The 24,682-nt window shown below is 41.7% G+C and overlaps 1 pseudogene; it reads right to left on the reverse strand.

Annotated features, from left to right (window-relative positions):
* Positions 1–272: 272 nt before the first annotated feature.
* LOC112224097 lies at positions 273–23,399 on the reverse strand (annotated as a pseudogene).
* Between the last annotated feature and the right edge of the window lie 1,283 nt (positions 23,400–24,682).

Consider the following 24,682-nt stretch of genomic DNA (forward strand, 5'->3'; position numbering starts at 1 on the left):
TGGGATCAGAGAAGGCCACTCCACTCATCTCAGGACTTCCCTTCTCCATGTTCCAGAGAACCTGAGTACACACACTCGGAAACTAGAAAAACACAAGAACATATTAATCAAGGATACCAAATCTGTACCTGATACCAAATGGGACATTGTAGTACTTGTTTCAATGAATCTCACAGTAATCCAAAAATTAATTATTATGTAATTGTAGAAAAAGTACACAGTTTTATTTATAAGTATATCAGGTAAATAGCAAACTGTAAAATGAAGTGTAACTAGATACATAAGGGGTGCTACATAATGACCAGATTATAGAATGCGCCATGAAATCGCTCTGAACTTATGAGCTGAGAACAAGATCGTGTCAATGTTCCCCTTTTTTCTGTCAGGTGAGAAATTGGAGTGATATGTCACCCATCTGTTAACTGTATAGGGTTCTGCAGGATCGCTGTGGGAAGTATATTATTCTGCAGAAGTCTCCTAAACAGCAAGGCCTCCTCCACCCGAAGCAGATTTAACAACATGAGCTTTCTACCAAATAAAACAACCCAGGCGCTTTGAGAGGCCAAGCCGTTTACAAGCCTGAGGCCCCGAAGTCTTGTGACGCTCTGGGACGAAAGGCGATTAAGCCGCTGCCTGAGGGCAACCACACTGAACGGCAGGGGTTGTGAGGGCTTGGGCCTGGGGCTTCTCTTCTTCTGGAGTTGGGAGGAGAAGAGCTGGTCCAGGACCGGCTGGTTAGAAGGCAGGCCCTTGTGTTTCTAGCCCTGGGGCCGACTCAGCGGGGAGCCCAGACTGAGCCCCCTCTCGGGCTCTCTCACACCTCGATCTGAGGCCAGCTTGGTCTGGAGGTCATAGCGTTCCAGGTGTTTCTTTGCCTTATCTTCATACCTGCAAGGACCAGAAACCCTTTAGCCAATTAAGAAATGGTATATTATCATCTCCTGAAAGAAAGGAAAAACAAGTACTCGCTGAAATATTGTCTTGTTTTTCTTTACAGGAGCAGAGGTCAAAACAAATGTTTCTGAGGCAGCCTTCATCAGCGTTTGGAGAACTATAGACATCGACCCATATTTATAGCGGACGTCACATTGTAAGTACTGCTTTTTTCAGAATCATTATTTATATACATGTTCTACTGTTTTCCCACAAAATAAAAAGAAACAAAGAAAACTGCACATTTCTCAAGGGAAGCAACCTAACACGAGTTCTTCATTAAGGCCTCTAGGGCTCTCTGTTTTGTAAGACATGGATATAATATGCCTCTCTCTGTAACAGTCATTTGTATCTATTACCTCCCCTCTTATGTGGCTGTACAACTTGGAACGTCAGTTTGCACGCATTAAAGTGCCTGGCTACAGGGGGCTTCTCGTCACCAGTTCTGATGTTGCACTTGTGCTCTGTAATACAAACATTAAATTCCCTCTTAGACTTTCCAACATAATAATAGCCACATGAGCACTTGACAGTAAATGGACCACACATTTTGTTTTCATTCCCGTATGAGGGTGAAGAAAGAAAACACCATTGGCCATTGCATTACAGTTCACACAATTATGACATCACAGTTCACACAATTATGACAGAAAAGGGAATAAGTAATAGGGCTGTCCCCAACTAAAAACAAAATCTTGGTCGACCGAAAGTCTGTTCTTTCGACAAATACCTAGGTGTCTGGCTAGACTGTAAACTCTCCTTCCAGACTCATAAGCATCTCCAATCCAAAATCCAGAATTGGCTTCCTATTTCGCAACAAAGCCTCCTTCACTCACGCTGCCAAACATACCCTCGTAAAAGTGACCATCCTACTGATCCTCAACTTCAGGCAATGTCACTTACAAAATAGCCTCTAACACTCTACTCAGCAAATTGGATGCAGTCTATCACAGTGCCATCCGTTTTGTCAACAAAGCCCCATATACCACCCACCACTACGACCTGTATGCTCTCGTCGTCTGGCCCTCGCTACATATTTGTCGCCAGACCCACTGGCTCCAGGTCTTCTATAATTGTTTGCTAGGTAAAGCTCCGCCTTATCTCAGCTCACAGATCACCATAACAACACCCACCCGTAGCACGCGCTCCAGCAGGTATATCTCACTGGTCATCCCTAAAGCCAACACCTCCTTTGGCCACCTTAAATTCCAGTTCTCAGCTGCCAATGACTGGAACGAATTGCAAAAATTGCTGAAGTTGGAGACTTATATCTCCCTCACTAACTTTAAGCGTCAGCTATCGAAGCAGCCTACCGATCTCTGCAGCTGTACACAGTCCATCTGTAAATACCCCATCCAACTACCTACCTCATCCCCATATTGCTTTTATTAACTTTTTTTTTGTTCCTCTTTTGCACACCAGTATTTCTACTTGCACATCATCTGCAGATTTATCACTCCAGTGTTAATTTGCTAAATTGTAATTACTTTGCTACTATGGCCTATTTTTGCCTTACCTCCTTACTCCATTTGCACACATTGTATTTAGATTTTTCTATTGTGTTATTGGTTAAAAAAAGGTGAAAAAAATAAAAAATAATAATAATCGTTTGGTCAAAATATGTAAACGTGTATTTTTCCATATACACAACCTATATGTTTAATAAAATCAACTATATATGCATTGAGCTTGTCTGATGCTATAGAGATTGTAGAGGAATACAAATACCTGGGTGTTCTCTTGGACAATAAGCTTCAGTGGAGTAAATGTACAGACCTGATCGACAAAGCGTCAACAGAGACTGTACTTTCTCAAAAAGCTGGGATCTTTTAATGTTGACTGTACTAACTCTGTTTTTACAAATCTTTCATTGAGAGTATTTTTTAACTTTTTGTATTGTTTGTTGGTTTGGCAATGCCACTGTCAGCCAGAGAAACATGCTGAGAAGGATTATTACCACAGCAAGCAAGGTGCTTGGAGTCAAACAGACAGGCCTGGATGAGATCTTTTAAGGTCCGGGCCTTCCGCAAGGACCACAAAATCATTTTAGACCCAAGCCACCCCCTGTACCCGGCCTTTGAACTACTTCCCACTCAGCGCAGGTGTAGGGCACCCTTCAGCATGAAAAACAGAAGAAGACAATAATTTGTGCCAGGCGTGATATCCCTCCTAAATAGCTTGGGCTAATGTTCCTATCGACCCAGTAAGGCCAGCAGGCTAGTCTCTTGTTATTGGTATGTAACTGTTGTGGAAGCTGTATTGTCAATTTGTTTTGTATTTAAACACTGCAACAAAATGTCCCCATGGGGACAATAAAGTCAATAAAGTTAAGCTCACTGTTCGATGAAATAAGACACTAATGACTCAAGAGGGAGCCAGAGATAAAGATCAAATTAAAAATTAAAAATAAAACTTAACCTGTGCAGAACATCCTCCTCCCGCTCCTACTGTCTTTCACAGATTTTGCCGTTATACTCCTGAAGTTGCCGGTGGAATGGCAATTTATATGACCATTTCTACCGATCTGGCGTGCCAGTTATGATTTTCATATGGAACAGTTTCGTTTCATTTCTAATAACGTCTTTGTGTCTCCAAATCATTGTCATGTGGTTAATCAAAATTCTATCAATCTAAAAAGTAATTTCTATTGCCATTGCCAACTACTTTATGTAAAAATAGCCTATAAAGCCAACAAATAAAAACATTGCAGCCTTCAGGTAGAAAATATCCTGATAAAAATAAATATCCTATAAATCACATTCGCTACGCATGGCCTGTCTGCAACAAACTTGAAACACCGTATCAACTATTAACTTGGGGCTGACCTGAAGCTCCTTGCAACATTTTATAAAATATTCTGGGCCCTCAGTTTCCTGGGCCAGTGAGCTCGGGACAGACTGTAACAAGTATGCTGAGAGTCGGGAAACAAGTTCAGGGAGTGAGTGTTTTAATAAAAAAACAGACCATAATACAAAGCAAGAAACACTAACAGCACACAGACAAGAAACCTAGAGAGTTCTCATCTATATTATTCATAGCAGTCTATTTACCACCACAACCCGATGCTGGCACTGAGACCGCACTCAACCAACTCTATAAATGTCACGTTCTGACCTTAGTTCCTTTGTTATGTCTTTGTTTTAGTATGGTCAGGGCGTGAGTTGGGTGGGTTTATCTATGTTCCGTTTTCTATGTTGTGTTTTGCGTTTGGCCTGGTATGGTTCTCAATCAGAGGCAGGTGTCGTTAGTTGTCTCTGATTGAGAATCATACTTAGGTAGCCTTTTCCCACTTGTGTTTCGTGGGTGTTCATTTTCTGTGTCTGTGTGTTCCACACGGAACTGTTTCGGTTGGTTATTTCACGTGTCGTTTATTGTTTTGTTTTATTGTTCGCTTGTTTTAATAAAGAGCATGAACACGTACGACGCTGCGCATTGGTCCTCCGATCCTTACTACTCCTCGGAGGAGGAGGAGGAATACAGCCGTTACAAAAGGCCATAATCAAACAAGAAAATGCTCATCCAGAAGCGGCGATCCTAGTGGCCGGGGACTTTAACGCAGGCAAATTGAAATCCGTTTTACTTCATTTCTACCAGCATGTCACATCTGCAACCAGAGGGGAAAAAAACTCTAGATCACCTTTACTCCACATACAGATGCATACAAAGCTTTCCCCGCCCTCCATTTGGCAAATCTGACCATAATTATATCCTCCTGGTTCCTGCTTACAAGCAAAAACTAAAACAGGAAGTACCAGTGACTCGCTCAATACAGAACTGGTCAGATGACGCGGATGCTACAGAACTGTTTTGCTTGCACAGACTGGAATATGTTCCGGGATTCATCCAATGGCATTGAGGAGTATACCACCTCAGTCATCGGCTTCATCAATAAGTGCATTGATGACATCTTCCCCACAGAGAACGTACGCACATATCCCAACCATAAGCCATGGATTACAGGAAAGATCTGCATCGAGATAAAGGCTAGAGCTGCTGCTTTCAAGGAGTGGGACACTAATCTGGGCGCGTATAAGAAATCCCTCAGATGAACCAACAAAAAGGCAAAGCCAACCTTCAACCATTCCTCTCTGCAGATCCTCTCAAGCTCTGTCGGGTTGGATGGGGAGCGTTGCTGCACAGCTGTCTCTCCAGAGATGTTTGTTCGGGTTCAAGTCCAGGCTCTGGCTGGGCCACTGAAGGACATTCAGAGACTTGTCCCGAAGCCACTCCTGCGTTGTCTTTGCTGTGTGCTTAGGGTCGTTGTTCTGTTAGAAGGTGAACCTTCTCCACAGGTGAAGGTCCTGAGCACTCTGGAGCAGGTTTTCATCAAGGATCTCTCTATACTTTGCTCCGTTCATCTTTCCCTCGATCCTGACTATAGTCTCCCAGTCCCTGCTGCTGAAAAACATCTCCACCACCATGTGTCACCATATGGATGGTGCCAGGTTTCCTCCAGAATTGACGATTGGCATTCAGGCCAAAGAGTTCAATCTTGGTTTCATCAGACCAGAAAATGTTGTTTCTCATGGTCTGAGAGCATTTAGGCAAATTTCAAGCAGGCTTTCATGTGCCTTTTAATGTGGAGTGGCTTCCATCTGGCCACTACCATAAAGGCCCGATTGGTGGAGTGCTGCTGAGATGGTTGTCCTTCTGGAAGGTTCTCCCATCTCCACAGAGGAACTCTGGAACTCTGTCAGAGTGAGCATCGGGTTCTTGGTCACCTCCCAAAGGCCTTCTCCCCCGATTGCTGAGTTTGGCCGGGTGGCAAGCTCTAGGAAGAGTCTTGGTGGTTCCAAACTTCTTTCATTTAAGAAGGATGGAGGAATCTGTGTTCTTGGGGACCTTCAATGCAACAGAAATATTTTGGTACCCTTCCCCAGATCTGTGCCTCAACACAAGCCTGTCTTTGAGCTATACAGACAATTCCTTCAACCTCATGGCTTGGTTTATGCTCTGATATGCACTATCAACTGTGAGACCTTATATAGACTGGTGTGCGCCTTTCCAAATCAAGTCCAATCAATTGAATTTACCACAGATGGAGACCAATCAAGTTGTAGAAACATCAAACATCAAGGATGATCAATGGAAACAGGATGCACCTGAGCTCAATTTCGAGTCTCATAGCAAAGGGTCTGAATACTTTTGTAAATAAGGTATTACTATTTTATTATTTTTAAAAGTAAAACAAAAATGTTCACTTTGTATTTATGGGGTATTGTGTGTAGATTAAGGACTTTTTATTTAATCCATTGTAGAATAATGCTGTAATGTAACAATGTGGGGACAAGGTTTGTTTTATTTTTAACAAGAAAATCTTAACAAGAACATTTTCTTAACAAGAACATTTCCCAGGACATCGACATTTCTTATATGGGCAGAAAGCATAAATTCTTGTTAACTTAATCAAACTGCACTGTTGAATTTACAGTAGCTATTACAGTGAAAAATACCATGCTATTGTTTGAGGAGAGTGCACAAAAAAACTTTTATCACGGCAACTGGTTTGATACTGTACATTCACCTCGAAGGTAAATAATGTACTTCCATTCAGTAATCTTGCACTGATTTGTCATCCTGAGGGTCCCAGAGATAAAATGTAGCATAGTTCTGTTTATAAAAAACAATTGTTATATTCAAATGTAGGAACTGGGTTCTAAAGTTTGAACCCCTGTTGTTTCTAAGTCTATGGAAGGGGGTGAGAACCATGAGCCTCCTAGGTTTTGTATTGAAGTCAATGCACCCAGAGGAGGACGGAAGCTAGCTATCCTCCGGCTACACAATGGTTCTACTCTACAGAGTGCTGTTGAGGCTACTGTAGACCTTCATTGCATAACAGTGTTTTAATAAATTATTTGGGAGATGTGAATATATTTAGTATAGATTTATCTAAAAATAATATTTTAAATGTGTTAAAAAAATATATGAAATTCACTGAGGATGGCACTCCCCTTCCTCCTTTGAAGAGCCACCAATGAAAACCATATAGCATCAGACTGACGAGGTGAAAAAACGGATTGTTTGACTATTATTTAGATACTTAAAATATTACCTGAGAAACCACAGGCTCCATCTACAAATTACCTGGCTCCAGCTCCACCTTTGTTTAAGATACTCAATATCTTGTCTATTTATGACATTAATGTACAACAATTATGTACTTTCATCTACAAATACTCCTTCCTCCCAGACTGTTTACATAAACCATTCAATGGACTATTCCAGGTTAATTCTGAAATCCATCTATTGATCACCAGACACTGTGATAACCTTCACCTTCCCCACTGCCGCACCTCACATTGTATCAGATAGAGAATTGACTGAGGTACCATACTCTGGAATTCTTATCTTCACATTGTCAAATCACCGTCATCCCTCAGTAACTACAAGCTTAAACTGGGGGTCAGCCTGATGAACCAAACTACCCAATTTGATTATGTATACTGAGTATATTTTGTACAATTATAATTAATATGCTTTGTTTAACTGTCTGAACAAACGTTTGCTTGTACATATATTTGTGGTGTGGTTTTGATAAGCCCTTTTGCACTTCCAACCTCTACTGCACACCGTTTTTACCAGTGTTATATCAGTTAGTTTTGTATTTGACTTTTCTTTAGTGCGAATAAATATAACCTACGAATAAATAAAACCTTCAATACTCAAAATGGTGAAACACTAAATGTGATGTTCTTTGTTCGACTGTACATGCATGAAACGAGCATTATGGAAAACATGCCTCACACTAAGTCATAGTTAGTAGTAGAATAATGTATTGGCAAGAATTTGGCACCGTCAACTTTAAGAAGGTTACTAAGAAAGTTCAGCCAGACACAAGTCAGTATTCGACGCCCATCCGTGTCTAAGGACGTCGGGAGATGACGGGGAAACCGGACACTAGGGGCAACAGGGATTCATTTCACCTTACTCACTTCGAAATTTGACATTTGGAACAACTTGGGAATTTGACGTTTGAGAAACATAGATGAACGTCTAATTGTGACGTGAGACTGTGAGAGCTTGTTGGGAAAGTTAGCCTAATCATTTAAACCACCTAAATATATTTCCTTTACATTTAGTATTTGAAACTCAAACATGAATTCCCATCTGCTTTTTCTATAATGCTGCAGAATCTGTATCATTCTCCATACCTTATATTCCATTGCATCAAACATTAGGGGCGGCAGGTAGCCTAGTGGTTAGGTTGCAAGATCGAATCCCTGAGCTGACAAGGTAAAAATCTGTCGTTCTGCCCCTGAACAAGGCAGTTAACCCACTGTTCCTAGGCCATCATTGAAAATAAGAATCTGTTCTCAATAAAAGGGCTTTATTAAAGACAGAAATACTCCTCAGTGTCGTCAGCTGTCCGGGTGGCTGGTCTCAGACGATCCCGCAGGTGAAGAAGCTGGATGTGGAGGTCCGTACTGACAAATTCTTTTAAATGATGTTGGAGGCGGCTTATGGTAGAGAAATGAACATTCAATTCTCTGGCAATAGCTCGTGGACATTCCTGCATTTAGCTTGCCAATTGCACCTTCTGTGGCATTGGATTGTGTGACAAAACTGCACATTTTAGAGTCTCCTTTTATTGCCCCCAGTGCAAGGTACACCTGTTTAATGATCATGCTGTTTAATCAGCTTCTTGATATGCCACACCTGTCAGGTGGATGGATTGGCAAAAGAGAAATGCTCACTAACAGGGATATAAACAAATTTGTGCACAACATATGAGAGAAATAAGCCTTTGCTGCGTTTGGGATCTTTTATTTCAGCTCATAAAACATGGGACCAACACTTTACATGTTGCATTTATATTTTTGCTCAGTATATAAATTATGAACAAGTTCGAGTATTTCGCTTAATAGTTTGAGTATTTTGCCAAGTTAAATAAAGGTAAAATAAAATAAAAAAGTTACACATGCCCACCATGGTGTTGGGTAGCTGCTGACATTTGAGAACTCATCTAGTTTAGAAATCAAACTCTGGTCATGTTATTGCAGAGCACATTGTATACATTTTTTGCCCAGCTGTTTTTAGAGAAGATTGTAATTGTAAGGTAGCTGTAATGTTCGTTTTTAAACCTCCATTCTAGCATACACGACACACACATTTTTCAATCGACATGCTTTTATTTGGGTTTCTATGCTAATTATATAACTGAAATGTTTCTTTAAGCTAGTTACTTAAAATTGTATAAATATAACCATGCCAACACATGATTCAAACATGTGAACTAATGACACACTGGCTTCGTCAGCAGGCAATTTTACATTTACAGTAGCTTGCTAGGCTAATCAAACTAACATTAGCCAGCCTCAATAAATTGGCTAAGTGGTCAATGGAGTTAGTGCTTCATATGATCAAGACAATGTTCATTGCAAGCTGTATTTTTCAAGTGCACTCAAACAGATATGGATCTTATTTCAGTCATTACACACAGACAGCAGCTTGAGTTTTCATGCGAGCCTGTGTTTCAATGACTGTATATCTGCATTTACATCTTAGATAGAAGCCGGCCATTGGCTGCCTTCATCACGAGGGGTATGTACAGGAGTTCTGATTGGTTCCAATTTTGGCAAATGTGCCTGTGCAGACAGTGTTGAAATGTACTTTTTATGAAAATGTGCAAGACTTGAAGGTGCCAACAAATTTTATAGTCTTTATAACAATGTTTCACTGATATACAAAAAAAATCTGCTCCCTCGAAGGAGATCAATCAACTTCACGTTTTTCGGCTTTCTGCCCACCACCTAGAATATTGAGGCAATCCATAATGGATGCCTCAGAAGAATCTGCAGAATTTTCTGGCAAAATAAAAACCACCAAAGACGAACTCTACAGGAAGACCAAAAGCCAGATTATCACATACCAAAATCAAGATAAGAAGAATGCGTTCGCTTGGCCATGTTTTCCGGATGGAGCCGGATAGCATCCCAAAATTTGCCCTATGGAGGACCGCCAGGGAAAAGAGAACCTGGAAGACCTAAAACTACTTGGAGCAGAACTGTGACGGACGAGCTGGCCAAGATGAACCTCTCGTGGGGGCGAGGCACAAAACGTGGCCAAGGACAGAGAGTGGCTGAAGGAACTTATTGTAGCCTTATGTCCCATAGAGGAAGAAGGAGTAAGTAAGTATAATGTAGATTGTCAATCAATGAAGCCCAAAAGGTTGTAATACTACAATAACATAATATTGCTGCTAATGCCTCTGGACCTTTCATCAGAGGGCAATGAGACGAAATCCCAGGTGTGCCACTGCTGCTATGTCCTAGAGGTAAGGTCAACTAAAATACACTCATAAAAAGCCTGCTTTGGTGTAAGGGGGTAAAGGCAATTGAATCTGCTAACTTGCACTCCCATACGATTCAATGTAAATGATTATTTTGGTATTATGGCACGGCATCCACACATGCAACTGACCTGTGTTACTAGAGTTCACGTGAGAGCGATAACGATTCCTAGAAGTGGCGTGCCCCTTAACTGTGGCGTCGAAAAAGGAGCCAAATATTTGCCTCGTCTTATTTCACGTTTAAGACAGCGGTAACACAAGGTGGGATTCTAAACAGATGTCTTTTTCCATACACTCGTCCATACCTTACATAAGTTCCACACGTAGGCTAGCGCTGAGACACATTTTCCGTCCTTTCAATGACTTTAAACTGGTATGCAGTGATCCACTATAATTGGGTGGAGTGCTTTCGGTAGAGGGTAATGATGCTATTCCATGATGCTGGTTGAGTTGTTCAGTCTCAGTGGATGTAGATCAGAAGATAATGCCATGTATGATTTGTTTTACTGGCATGTGAATGTACATCTGGATGTTGTTAGAAAAGAAAAGGAAAGGGGGATACCTAGTCAGTCCATTGTACAACTGAAGGCATTCAACTGAATTGTGTCTTCCGCTTTTAACCCAACCCCTCTGAATCAGAGGTGCGGGGGGCTGACTTAATCGACATTCACGTCTTCGGCGCCCGGGGAACAGTGGGTTAACTGACTTGCTCGGGGGCAGAGCAATAGATTTTTACCTTGTCAGCTCTGGGATTCGATTTTTACCGAAAGTCCCTAATGGCAGTACGACGTGCATTGCGTATCTTTGATATGGTAGCAGGTAGCCTAGTGGTTAGAGTGTTGGACTAGTAACTGAAAGGTTGCAAGATCGAATCCCAGAGCTGACAAGGTAAAAATCTGTCGTTCTGCCTCTGAACAAGGCAGTTAACCCACTGTTCCTAGGCCGTCATTGAAAATAAGAATTTGTTCTTAACTGACTTGCCTAGTTAAATAAAAAATAAAAAATGTCCAATTTAAAACAATTCTTCACTAGTAGGGAAGCACAAAGGTGAGTGACCTCTCTCGTGCTGAATCATGAGTCACGCAGACCCACAATGTGCTGTACTATACAGATACCACTGAAAATCATGGTTGTGGAAAGGCAATTAAGGGTCACAAAATGTAAGGTTTGTGTAACTTCCTAAAGTTTCACATTTTCTTATAAAATGTTCAATTGCATTTTCTGAATTTTATTCATATTAGTTTCGTTCTCCTACATCTTATTTTTATTAAGCGAAATACTCGAACTTGTTCATAATTTATATACTGAGCAAAAATATAAATGCAACATGTAAAGTGTTGGTCCCATGTTTTATGAGCTGAAATAAAAGATCCCAAACGCAGCAAAGGCTTATTTCTCTCATATGTTGTGCACAAATTTGTTTATATCCCTGTTAGTGAGCATTTCTCTTTTGCCAATCCATCCACCTGACAGGTGTGGCATATCAAGAAGCTGATTAAACAGCATGATCATTAAACAGGTGTACCTTGCACTGGGGGCAATAAAAGGAGACTCTAAAATGTGCAGTTTTGTCACACAATCCAATGCCACAGAAGGTGCAATTGGCAAGCTAAATGCAGGAATGTCCACGAGCTATTGCCAGAGAATTGAATGTTCATTTCTCTACCATAAGCCGCCTCCAACATCATTTAAAAGAATTTGTCAGTACGGACCTCCACATCCAGCTTCTTCACCTGCGGGATCGTCTGAGACCAGCCACCCGGACAGCTGACGACACTGAGGAGTATTTCTGTCTTTAATAAAGCCCTTTTATGGGGAAAACCCATTCTGATTGGCTGGGCCTGGCAACCAAGTGGGTGGGCCTATGGCTGGGCCTTGCCCAATCATGTGAGATCCATAGATTAGGGCCTAATGAATTTATTTCAAATCGTTGAAATTGTTGCGTTTATATATTTGTTCAGTATAATTCAAGAAATGTGGCCCATCTTATGCACTTGCTGATTTCCCTTACAACATCTTGATTACGAACAAGCCGCACCAGACGGGCAAGACAAAGGAGAGGGTTAGTGTGTGTCCACATACAGAATATTAAATTTATTAACCGTCTGACCAGCAAAATACCTTTGAGTGCTCAAGATGCATGGCATACTTTGGAAAAAGGAGATATTTCATGCAGAATACCTGTTTAACAGTGGAAAATATTGACCATGTAACCTAGTAATCAGATGCAGTCTGGAAAATATAAACATAGCTCATATTAACAATTCTGTCTGGGTAGCAACATGAATAAGCCAAGCAAAATTTCCAGGGCCATATTTTACACATGCAAGTGACAGGTCAATCTTTCTTTTTTTTGCCTTGCTAATAATAACAAATGGAAACTGCTTCGAAGGTGAAGTCTGGAAACTCACTTCTTTCGGTCCTCCTCCCCCAGGTTTTTCCATCTCTCCTGCACGGCAGAGGTGATGTCCTGGAAGCTTGCTGCGGGCTTCTCCTGGAGAACCTCTGCCCGGGTCTCCCTCTCAAACAGGCAGCGGGGGACAGGGGACAGGGGGTCCTCATGGTACGGCTACTGATCAGGTTGTAGGCCTTCAGTGACGCACGTTTCTCTGTTATAGCGTTGGACACCTTTTTGCCAGGGCTGCTCTGATCCTTGGCCTGGACCAGGCCCAGGTCACTGCTGCATCCGGTGGGCAGGTGGACTTTGACAGACTGCAGTGGCTCTCCTGTGGAGGGGTCCGTCAGAGCCGTGCCTCGGCTCCAACTCACTGCTGATAACTGCTCAACGTTTTGGTCAGGACCTTGGTCATGGCGGTTGAGCCTCTCCAGGCCTTTGGCTGGGCCTGGATTTGTTATCTCGCTGCAGGTCAAAGCAATTTCATCTTCCAATAGTGGAAAAGTCAAAGTCCCCTGGGATTTGGTTGACTATTCAGTCTTCAGAGGAAGAGGAGGAGCTAGTGTTTACTGTCTGGTCACCAGCCACTACCCTGGATGGAGAGCCATCACTGCAGCCAAATGGCGCTTTGTCCACCGTGACACTGTGCTCCATAAGACTCTCCTCTACGTCAGCGTTTCCCCTACAGTTGCCCAGTGATAATGGGCAACTGTAGGCATCTTCTCCAGTGACTGGTGGAGCCTCAGCAGGAGACCCCGAACCAGGGCCATACAAGGAAACCAACAGCGTCTCCAATGCTGCCAGCACAGCCGCCTAACAGTCACAGTCTCTGTGAGAAATAACGTAACACACTAATGCCCATGCAGTTCACTTTCCCTTCTTTACAGGCAGTGGCTGTGCACCCAGGTAACTGCACATTTAGTTAATAATGTGGTTAATTACAGCACTGGTCAGCTCCTCCTATTTCAAATGGTGGTGGCTAAGGAACTGATTGGCAACTTATTGTTTACTGTCAGCGCTTTCTATTTTTTTATCACAGAAAATCAATCAAGTTCTTTTGAGGAGAGAAACGAGATAGTTGGACAAAGGGTAAAGGGACAGTAACGTTAGCTAGCCAAAGCAAGTGAATGGATTCCTTGCTGTACCGTAGAAGCTACATGTAGGGAAATCATACATTTGCTAACTGGATCTTGCATCGCATATATGCAGCTGAATCGGTCAGAAAGCTGAGAAGGATAAATTGACTGGTAACTGGTTCTGCAGCTACTGTCCGTTTTTATACATATTTTGAACATCCTCAATCATATTTAGTTTCCCCTAAGTTTTGTATTCTTTCAACCAAAGATCATAGAAAGAGAGTGGTAGTGTGGAACATTAATCTGTCCGCAAGGAAATTGAGAAAAAAAAATTTGAAAACGGAAACCCTGTTCTGGTGCAGAATCTGGGTCTTCTTGGGGGGTCAGGTTGACGCCTACAGTGGATGCGGGAACAGCGATGTTGAGCATCATAGTGGGATAACGGCTGCAGGCAGAGTCTGCCGGGTACTTGAGCCAGGTAGTGCTGCCGGACCACCTGATGGTCAAGCAGAGAGAACGTATCAGAACTGCAGCGGTGATCCTATGGGCAATGCTTCACAGTGACAGTGTTGTAGCATTTACATAACAAAGTGACTTCATCAATGACAGAGAGAGCTACATTTGGGATAACAGACAGGCCTATGTGAGGACAAAGTGATACTTGAGAGGACCACAATGGAAATAAGCCTGCGTTGCTGTCTTCAGCTGGAGCGGCATCACATATGTATTTTTAATCTTCAGGTAAATAAAACACTGTTTTTTTATTTTTTATGTATAATTATAAATGTCTTCCTTGGACGACTTGTGTGAACGTAGGGTAAACGAAGAGTGAATGTAACACGTGAATACTCACTGTACAACTAAGAGAACAAATATCCACATCTAAAATACTTTGTCCAAGCAATTTGAGAAGCTATTGTTTGTTGAACACCTCTATCATATTTGGCAGCATATTTCCTTCACCCAAACCACAACAAACATCTGAGACGCATGTACATTTCATGAACACAAAAAGCATGTTTTTAACTTCATTATATTTTTCTGGTGGACAGGTCGATCATTCAAAGATAGATGTTTTGCTGGGGTTACTGGAGCTTGATAAAGAGCCATCCATACCAGGTTTGGGAAAGAATACATCTATCACAATCTGTTAAAAGAAATCAAATCAACATAATAACTGGGGAACCATTTCAGTGAAAAACAAAATTATATTTTCTATATTTGTATTTCGGTCCCACTTCATTCCATGTGGCTCTGCCTATTAACATGCATAGTACACAGGCAGGTAGAATGTTATATAGACATTTTTACATAGCTACTGTAGTTACAAACATGCTTTTTACATCATTTGTAACAATATGAGGCTATCCACACTGTACTTACAAGGCATCTGTCATTTAAACACCATGTAAAAATACAGAATGCTAAAGGTATAGTTCACCCAAATTTCAAAATTACTTATTTGTTTCCTTCTATGGACAAGGAGAGACAATTCTCTATGCTTTCATTGTTTACCTAGGCACTGCACTGTCACCAACCGCTTACAATAATGTTTTCTTACCAAAAACCAGACACCCAATATTAACATGTTTAAAATTTCACAGCCAAACCATGTTCACTTCAAACCAAATTATTGAAAAATACAAACTCATGGACTTTGAGATTTTAAAAAGTACACTATCAAATCGATTCATGTCGGATCCTCAAGGGTTTTAAATCTTAAAAGTATTCACGTTTGCTTTTCTCCCCAACACAAACACATCACACGCTGGAGACACTGAAAAAGTTTGAACAACCAATGACATCTAAATGCTGTTGCCTTCTAAACTCGAAGAAAACAGTTTACGTTGACAAGTGTTGGTGAAAAGAGAAACTGCTCCAAATTACTTAATTAGCAAATCTCTCTGCATGACTCGGGCAAACAATTCTAAAATAAACAAGCTTCGCAGTTGACGAGCATCAGGGTCATACAACTGGAGTTTTTTAAATTCTCTAATTACTGCCATTGAGACCTTGATAATAGCTGTGTACATTACATATACTTTGCCATTACAACATTTGTCAATTACTGTGATACAGTTGATCCTGCCTGCTGACTGCCTGGCCATGAATGAGCCCTATTATTCCCATTCTGAGTTGTGTAGAGGCATCTGGGCCTCATTGGCAGCAGTGTTCACTGCCACAGGACCCTGCTCTGGTAATTAGAAAAGCAGCACAGAAAAACTAACCAAGGTTCACTGTCAATACATTTAAAGCTAAGTCTCTTAAACTCTCGATTTGTCCACTCAATCAAGGAGTGATTACGAGTATGGACTTTTTCCCCCCAATAATATTTTTTATACAAAATTTGTTAAAACAATTAAATTAATTAAACTATCTTGCCTAAAGTGATAAAATACTTCAGAAAGATAATAGGCACGAGAAGAAAGGGAAAATAATAAAACAAACCAAGTCAGAACTCTGAGGCTTGTGAAATCTGAAAGAAGATCTACCTAAATCTGCAAAACAGAGGTCCTAGGTTTGACACAAAGTCCTAAGATTGATGCAAACGTTTCTCAGGTGACATGAGCAATAGGCCGGGGCTGTGTTCCCCAGTCTGTCTGCACACGTCTTCACGTGTCACACCCATGAGCCCGGAACTGGAACACATCTCGGCTTGGCGTCCTACCTGATGACTGATCATCTTTTCCTGGATAATGACTGATTATTCAAGCAGATCTCTCACCGCATAAATTAAGAGGGTGGGACATTCTAAGAATTGTTGAGAGAAAAGTACAATAAATTGGTACACAAAAACATTTCCTTATCTGGCAAATTGCAAAGCAATCACTGTGGCTGGGCTATATATAGTGCTGTACCACAAAACCAAGCACTATCCTCACACATGGAAGAAGTAGTTCCAGGGACACATAGCTTTGTTGCTTTGTTTTAGGATTGGCACACTGATCATTTTAATGAGCAATACAAAACTTCTCATAACTTTTAAAACACATAGTAAATGGAAAGCCAGTTCATTGATGCAACACTGTTTGAGGTTTTGCGGGTACATGTGGTTTCCTCTCGTTCAGCTCATTATCTACTCATTAGGTCAGGTTATGAGAGAACCAATGGCACCTTTGCTCAAAAGGGCATGGTTGTGGGTTGACACGTTGCCAAAATAAGTGTAACATTTTGTTCCACAAGGGGCATGGCTCCTCCATCAACTTGCCAGAGTTGTGTGTGGAATCTTTGAACTGGATTCCGTGATCGCTAAGCTTCGGCCAGAGAAGGGGGAGGCAATAAGTGTTCTTTCATTGCTACAGGGAGTAGAGTACAAAGGCCAAAGGTCCTTGTCATAACTGGGCTCCAGAGTCCTGCTGCAAAATAACAACAAAGGAAACGGGGGAAAAGGGACTTGCGCTCCATATCTGTCAGGCCACATTAGCCGGGAGATGCACGGCAGGTAGCAGCCACACAACGCCTACCGTGACCAAGCAGAAACTTAACGCTCCACAGCCAACTCAATTACCAGCAGCAAAGCAAATCTCTCTCGCACAGAAGGAGAAAAGGGCATGGACATAGCTGCCCAACAGCCAGCCAACATCACATACTGGCTTGAAATCAAGAGTTCTTGATGCAGCCATTTTACAAGCTTGCTGTCTAGTATTTCTCTTGGGTTTTTCACTTTGCAGTCAGTCACACAGACTGTGGTGGACCAGTTTGTTTTGCAGCTCAACCACCACCTTCCAGAGAAAGGTTCATACAGACTGTGGAACACACCCAGGGTATGGGGAGAGGGTCTCTGGGACCCCTGGTGTTGGCCAAGACTGGAGGGCAGTGGGAGGACGAGTGGCTGGGTGCCAGGGCAGCCGTGCTATGTCTCTCTATGACGCTAGGCCATCCACATGCACCACGGGCCACAAATTAGACACACCCTATCTTTAATGGTGCCCAGTTTTGCATCACTCATTGTACTCCTGGTTAGGAGAAAATGCCAATCTCAGGGCACTTATTGTAAAGCAAAACAGCGTGACAGTGTACTTTTGGGAGATATGGAAGTCTGAATTGAATCAGTAAAATAGAAATTGGTGTCATTGAGCACTGCAGGAAAGGACAGAACTGCAAGAGCAGCAATATTTAAGTCAAGCTTCGTGTGGACACCTCCAAGAACAGCTGCCATCAATGTAATTGTCTGCATCTGCATCATTTCCAATCGCCATAAAAAAATGATTATGTCAACATAGATTTTTATATATTTCCCTTTATTATTTTACCTTAACCCTACTACCCCTCCCCTAACTGGAGTAAACTAATGGACATCTGCACCTAGGCTTCTACTTGCAGCTTATACATACTATATACACTTTATAGACACGGTATAGTTTACAATAGTTATCTTTTGTTTGTATTTAGTCTCATCCTTCAGCTACCCTCAACCTCTCCCATCTATCTCTGAAGACCATCCAGTTTTGATTTCTATTTGCCATATATATTTAAACTGTACTGTTTCACAAAAGTTCTGGACCTCCATGCATTTTACAGACACAGTATATTTTAAATTATTTATATTCTTTCTAGTTCCACCCTTCAACTCCACTCAACCACTCCCATCTATCTCTGAACACCATCCAGTTTCGATTTCTATTTGACATATGTTTTTCAACTGTGCTGTTTCACAAAAGTTCTGAACCTTTCTATTCTCAAAGTTTATTTTAAATCACCCAGCAGTGCTATTTGCAGAGTTAGCTCCAGATAAGTGTTGCAATTCTTCAGCCATTCCTGAACCTGCGACCAAAGACAAGCTACATGTGGACAGTATCAAAACAAATGATCTAACGTTTGTCTCTTCACAGGCAAAACCTGCAATAAAATACAAATCTTTGTGCTTCACTTGTTTAGCATTGTTACGTGACATTTCTGCGGTATAAGAGTGTTGTTTTATCTCTGATGACTGGTTTGGATGGACCAGGGCCATGGCTGAGTGATGCTGGTGTTTGACTGACCTCTGGTTCTTCTTGTTGATGGTGGACTGAAAAGCAGGTGGGCCACAGCGTTGGGCCCCAGCGTAGCCATGAGAGCAATCCTGTGATCGGACACCTTGGCCTTCTGCCACACCACCACCTGCAACAACACGCAGCAGCTTATTTTCAGTCCGCCTAAAAAAAGACCACCTGCCGGATCTCGCATTCAAAACAGCAGACCCTGATGACCAATCAAAGCCTCTTCTCTAGCACTTCCCGTACCTGTGTGGATCGCTCGGAGAGAGGTTCAACAATAGTCCTACTCGCACGGGACTTGCATTACTATAGAACGTAGGTTATGTAATTATTAACCCCCAGTATGTCTGTTTTTCCCAGAGGATGATTCGGACGGGATTCGTTTTCACCAAACTGCCCCCTGTAATTATTTTTTCCCCCATTATGACGGAGGCCTGGAGGCTGTTCTAGGCATGAGGATATTTCAACTTGTCTAAAGATAGCCTAATAATGGCTTTCAGTTGGGAGAATGTCAAAATAACATCAATAAGAACCGTGAACTAACTGCGTACAGACATTTAATTAACTGACGTTTTTGGCAATTTATCAATTCATTGGCACAATATCATCTGCTTCATCTTTAAAAAGAGTAAAAAGCTGATGAGACAAAACAGATCATTCATCTGTAGGGTATGTGCATAGCATTACATTTTAAGCATCCATTTGTTCCCATGTTCTAACCCAAACTGCAAGCAGCACCTGCTAAACACAGTAATACCCCTAAGTATTATCAGAGGACCTTGGAGTCTGCATGCCAAAAAAAACCAGTAGGTTATTCTGGCTGGAATTATCACTCTCCTGTCACGTGAAAATGATTGACATGGCATATTCGCACGGGTGTGGTGTTTTGTGCTGTGCACATAATTACATTACCCGACCTCCCCCAGTAAAAACTAATCCCGTCCGAATAGGGCTTATGTGTCATCTGTTCTAAAAAGGCCTAAACCAGACCAGAGGGGTTTGGGGATGACTAGAGAACAAGCTACTGTGCGCTGATGCCTATGTCAGGTCACAAACTGTGAGAGCAGTTCGACTGAATAAACGGACCGTACTTCACACCATTCCCAAATCAGCATGTTATCTGAACATATTATTCAACCCACTGGATCAATGTACACTACATAATGAAAGCAGATACACAGTGACCACAAGGTTACACAATCTTCCTCATCTCTGTGCAACCTCCACCGAGGCTTGGAATCCTCTACTTTTCCTTCATGTCCGATATATGTGAGAGAAAATTAGTCCAACACTAAATGAGAACACATATTTTCACACCCACGGGTGGGCTTGTCGTTGACGTGTCCACCAGCGAGTATATCTCCTGGGTGTTGATTTCTGAAAGTATGCTGTCCGCAGCAGCACACGTCTCCGCTATGAAATATGCAATTTGGTGACTGTAAACGGATCACACACAGCACTTGGAGAAGCCATGAAACCCAACACAGGCCGAAGTGCAAAGTTCGGGATACAGATATGCCTCCCATGTGCTGATGCCATGAAATGGGGGCACGCTCCTCCCTTGATGATGTCAGAGTGATTTCAGTGAAAAGTATACAGTGGTGTTATACCTCTGACCCCTTCCCTTTAATGTTTCACTCCAAGTGGCCACTGACTGAAACTGAATCTGGGGTTAAGTCTGCAGCCCAGTGTTCTACAGCTTTCTCTGACGGTCTTCCTTTCTTCCATAACTCAGCTCCAAAGGCATCCACAGTTCACTAAATATGACTACGGGAGGGAGTGGGTTCAGGTCATGGGAAATTGCGCATCTTTTCACTGGCACCACAAAATAATCTCTGTCGTCTGGACAGCGTGCCCGGCAAGAATTAAATGGATTCCTGCACAGCATAAACATGTCAAATTCCCACACAAATGTGGTATACTAATTGATGTGCTATTAAGTGAGAACCTGTGTAAAAAGAACTTGAATTCTCAAGATACTGCAGTGACAGCATAAGCAATGTGTTACTAGTTTGTTTTTAACGATAATTCCTTATTTCTCTGCAATACTTTGTCTCCCATTTTATCTCCTGGAAAGTTGTGATAAATGATGGAAAAACTACATCTTTACATCGATGCCATATCTAATGAGACTTTACTTTGACAAGCAGAAACCTAGGCTAAATCACGCATTTTCCACAAAATCAATCTCATTCACAAAATAAACCCACCTGTGCTCAATATATGGACATTTTTTTTGGTGAAAAGAAGGTAAACGCCCAATAAATGTTGGAGGAAGGCTTTTTGACATATATATGAGTTGTGTGGCGTGTTAAATACACTGGAACTACTCCAATGCCAGTAACTTTTGAAAGACATGGCCCATTGATGAAGCTCTAACTAATAGCTGAGAGCAGTGACAGTGTTCGAGAGAATGAAAGAGGCGTATGACTAAAGAAAAATGTTTGCTTCACGTTTAAGCCCTATCAACGACAACACTAAAGTATCAAATCATTGATGGCATTAATGACGCTTAAGCAGTGATTAATGGAGTTGGAATGCGGGGATTGGGTTTCACCCACGGAAATGCAGACAGATGAGGACACCTTGTGGTAAGAAGTGTTATTGTGTGCAAAAAGATTAATAAACAGTGAGAACGAAGTTGTACCTTACTGTGAGTGAGGGTGAGTCTCGGCTCTGGTTTTACAGTGGCATACGCCATGAGAAGGTCCTGCACCTTCTTCTGCTCCTCCTTGCACTTTTTCATGTTGGCGCAATACTGCCTCCTCAGTGGGAGATTCTTAAAAAAAGCTTCAGTGCACAGACTGTGGTACCTGAAAAGACATCAAAGCCCATGTCTACCTATAAAATGTTTTTCTGTGACGTATACATAATAAATACCATCAGAAACTGACTCCAATTTCAGTAAAAAGGGAAATGCCAAACCTTGCCCTGTGGGTGAGGGCTTCTGGGAAACGACCCTGCCCGTGAGGTCAAGCGTGTACTGGGTGCCGACGTCGTCCTCGGCAGTCTTTGTCGTGACAGCTACCTGGTGGGAGACCACGGGGCAAATCTATCACAGCTGCTTATTACCACTTTGGACTTTTTCAAGCAGAATTTAGTGTAAAAGAGAGCTGCTTCTGACCTCTGCCACAGCGCATATGGAGCCCTGGGCCTTTCCTCTGAAGCCATATGTCTCCAGGCGCTCCAGGCCATCGTGGCTGCAGATTTTAGAGGGGTAGTATTTCACAGCCATCACAGCAGTATTAGCAGCTTTTATGCCTGAGCCATTGTCTATGATTTCTATTCGATCCAGACCATAATTCTCCTAAGACACATGAAATACATAAAATAGAGAATGTTCAGTATTGTCCCTTCAAAGAGCCTTGAAAGCAGATGAGATTTTTTTTGTGTGTCATATTAACAGCTATGTGTTCTAAGTTCTTAAAGCCTCTTTTGTGGATTGATCTGATTATTATATACACTGAGTGTACAAAACATTAAGAACACCTGCTCTTTCCATGAAAGACTGACCAGGTGAATGCTATAATCCCTTATTGATGTCACTTGTTAAATCCACTTCAGTGTAGATGAAGGGGAGGAGATAGGTTAAAGAAGGATTTTTAAGCCTTGAGACATGGGTTGAGTGTGTGTGTGGGGGGGGGGGTTCCTATTAGGAAGGTGTTCCTAATGTTTGGTATACTCAGTGTATGTTAGTGTCCACTCCAGCTCCGTTTCCAATTCAATGAGGTGTAAGTACAAGAAATTATAAATTGTGCTTCAAATAAATTGGGTTCCCCAGTGGCACAGCGGTCTAAGGCACTGCATCTCAGTGCTAGAGGCATCACTACAGACTGTGGTTTGATGCCGGGCTGTATCACAACCAGCCGTGATCGGGAGTACCCTAGGGTGGTGCACCATTGGCCCAGAATTGTGCGGGTTAGGCAGTCATTGCCGAGTTAAATGAAGGTTAAATAAATACAAAATAAAAAACATTTGCTTCCTTCCATACAGGCAGGTTTATGTGCTAGAGATACTTGGAGGTCGTTTGATATTGATCATGTGGTGTTCAGTTCCGGGAAAATGTTTTCCTCTTGATAAGTGGATTTGCTTTCCACTTGGCAATATAGGAGAAGTGTTGGAAATATTAGTCCAATCAAAAAGCTTCACTATGTCCTCAGAGGCTGGCTGTGCTGCCTGAAAGGATTACCGCTGACAGCTCATTAAGAAATGGCTCTGAAGTGGGCAAAGAGTGCACTCATGAGAGAGAACTCAAGTATTCCCCCATGCCAAGAAAAACAAATTCACAGAGAGAGCAGGTGAGCCGAGCCCACTCGAAATAGGAAAATATCTGAGGAATTCAGATGACATGACCATATGAGTACACTATAACCATTTCTGACAGCATTGGGAGTTGGAGAGGGTGTGTGTATAATTACATACATTTTATCAGGACATGTTTAACAGGATACCTTTAAGTAGGCCTAATTCCAACCAGGGAAAACAAGTACAATAGCTATGTGCTTTACAATGTGACAATTTCAACATGCCATGAGTGATTTGCATGTGCTTCACTGGCCACACTAAAGAGTGAACACACTTTTTTTTTTTACCAGTTTAATGTAAATTCTCAAGGCACCAGCACCAGGAGTTCCTTCACCACGTTTACCAAAGAGGTGATGACCTCACAGTTGGACAGAATGCGCACAGTTTCTGCAGGCAGCGGTTTCATGATTAGCTACCGTTTATGGACACCTGCAATATGGAGAAAGAAAACGTTGATGTGACATTGTTGTGCAATGAGCTGTCATTCACAACTGGAGGTTCTAGTCTGGAGTGTCCGGTTAAATTGTGGTTGAGGGCATTTTTAAACTCTCTAAAATTGTTCAATGAGTGAGAAATAGATGTCATTGTTGCAATAGTTTGTGAGTGGGCAACATATACTATCATCTTAAATGGGCATGTTTTCTTATTTTGCCATGTTAAAATAAAGTACATTGTGCTAATTTACCTAATGTGGACAGTTTGTGATACTACCTTACACAAGCTTGCATTTTAACCCATAAAATTGAGTGGAATTACACATCCTTTTTATCTCAGATTGGTGGTTTTAGTATAAAAGTTTAGTCATTACGATGACATAAGACTGATTGCTTCAAACGGTTCAATAGCTTTGGTTTTGTACGTCACGCGCGCTGGGATGTGCAGGATTTAGAACGCGGAGTTAATCAAATTGCCAGGAAATGACAGAGAATATTGGGGGTGGGGTCTCTATAAAAGTCGCTAGCCACACACCAATTCATGGATTTGACAGTCAATATTTCACTTAAATTATCCAACAGAAAAAGTGTTTTGTTCTCTTTTCCATGGTGGCAGCCTCCCGAAATCAACATCCGACATTGCAAAATATAGATATAAGCCTTCTACAGGTCATGAGTGACGTGCTTCACTGGCCACACTAAAGGGTGAAATACCAACCATCTATAGGTAATTTCTACCATGTATAGATTATTCCAAGTTTCCGTGTGGTCTTTGACTAGTGTTAGTTTAAACAGCGCTACACCCCAAACGTTTTACCCTGTATTCTACTGAATTAAGCGTGATATCCATAGAAGTTATTAAAGTGTTGCGTTTAAACGTACAGCTTTGGCGACCCACTTGAATCAAAAGGTAGCTAAACTGTTCGATACAAATTGTCCTCTAACCAGTGACATCAAATTGTATTTGTCACTTGTGCCGAATACAAGTGTAGACTTCACCGTGAAATGCTTAATTACGAGCCCTTTCCCAATAATGCAGTTAAAAAGTACTAACATTAACAAATAGATAAAAACATTTTTTTTAAATAAAACAATACCTATATACAAGGAGTACCGGTACGAATCAGTGTACTGTGGTACGAGGTAGTTGGGGTGATTGATTGCGGTAATATACACATTCCCAGATTCCATGTATTTTTTTCCAGCTGTGTTAGTTAACAGACCGTGGAACCTCATCTCTCCCTCACCCGCAATTGATTTCAACGTGATATCGA

The sequence above is a fragment of the Oncorhynchus tshawytscha genome, linkage group LG03 (assembly GCF_018296145.1).
Source record: "Oncorhynchus tshawytscha isolate Ot180627B linkage group LG03, Otsh_v2.0, whole genome shotgun sequence".
Taxonomy (NCBI): domain Eukaryota; kingdom Metazoa; phylum Chordata; class Actinopteri; order Salmoniformes; family Salmonidae; genus Oncorhynchus; species Oncorhynchus tshawytscha.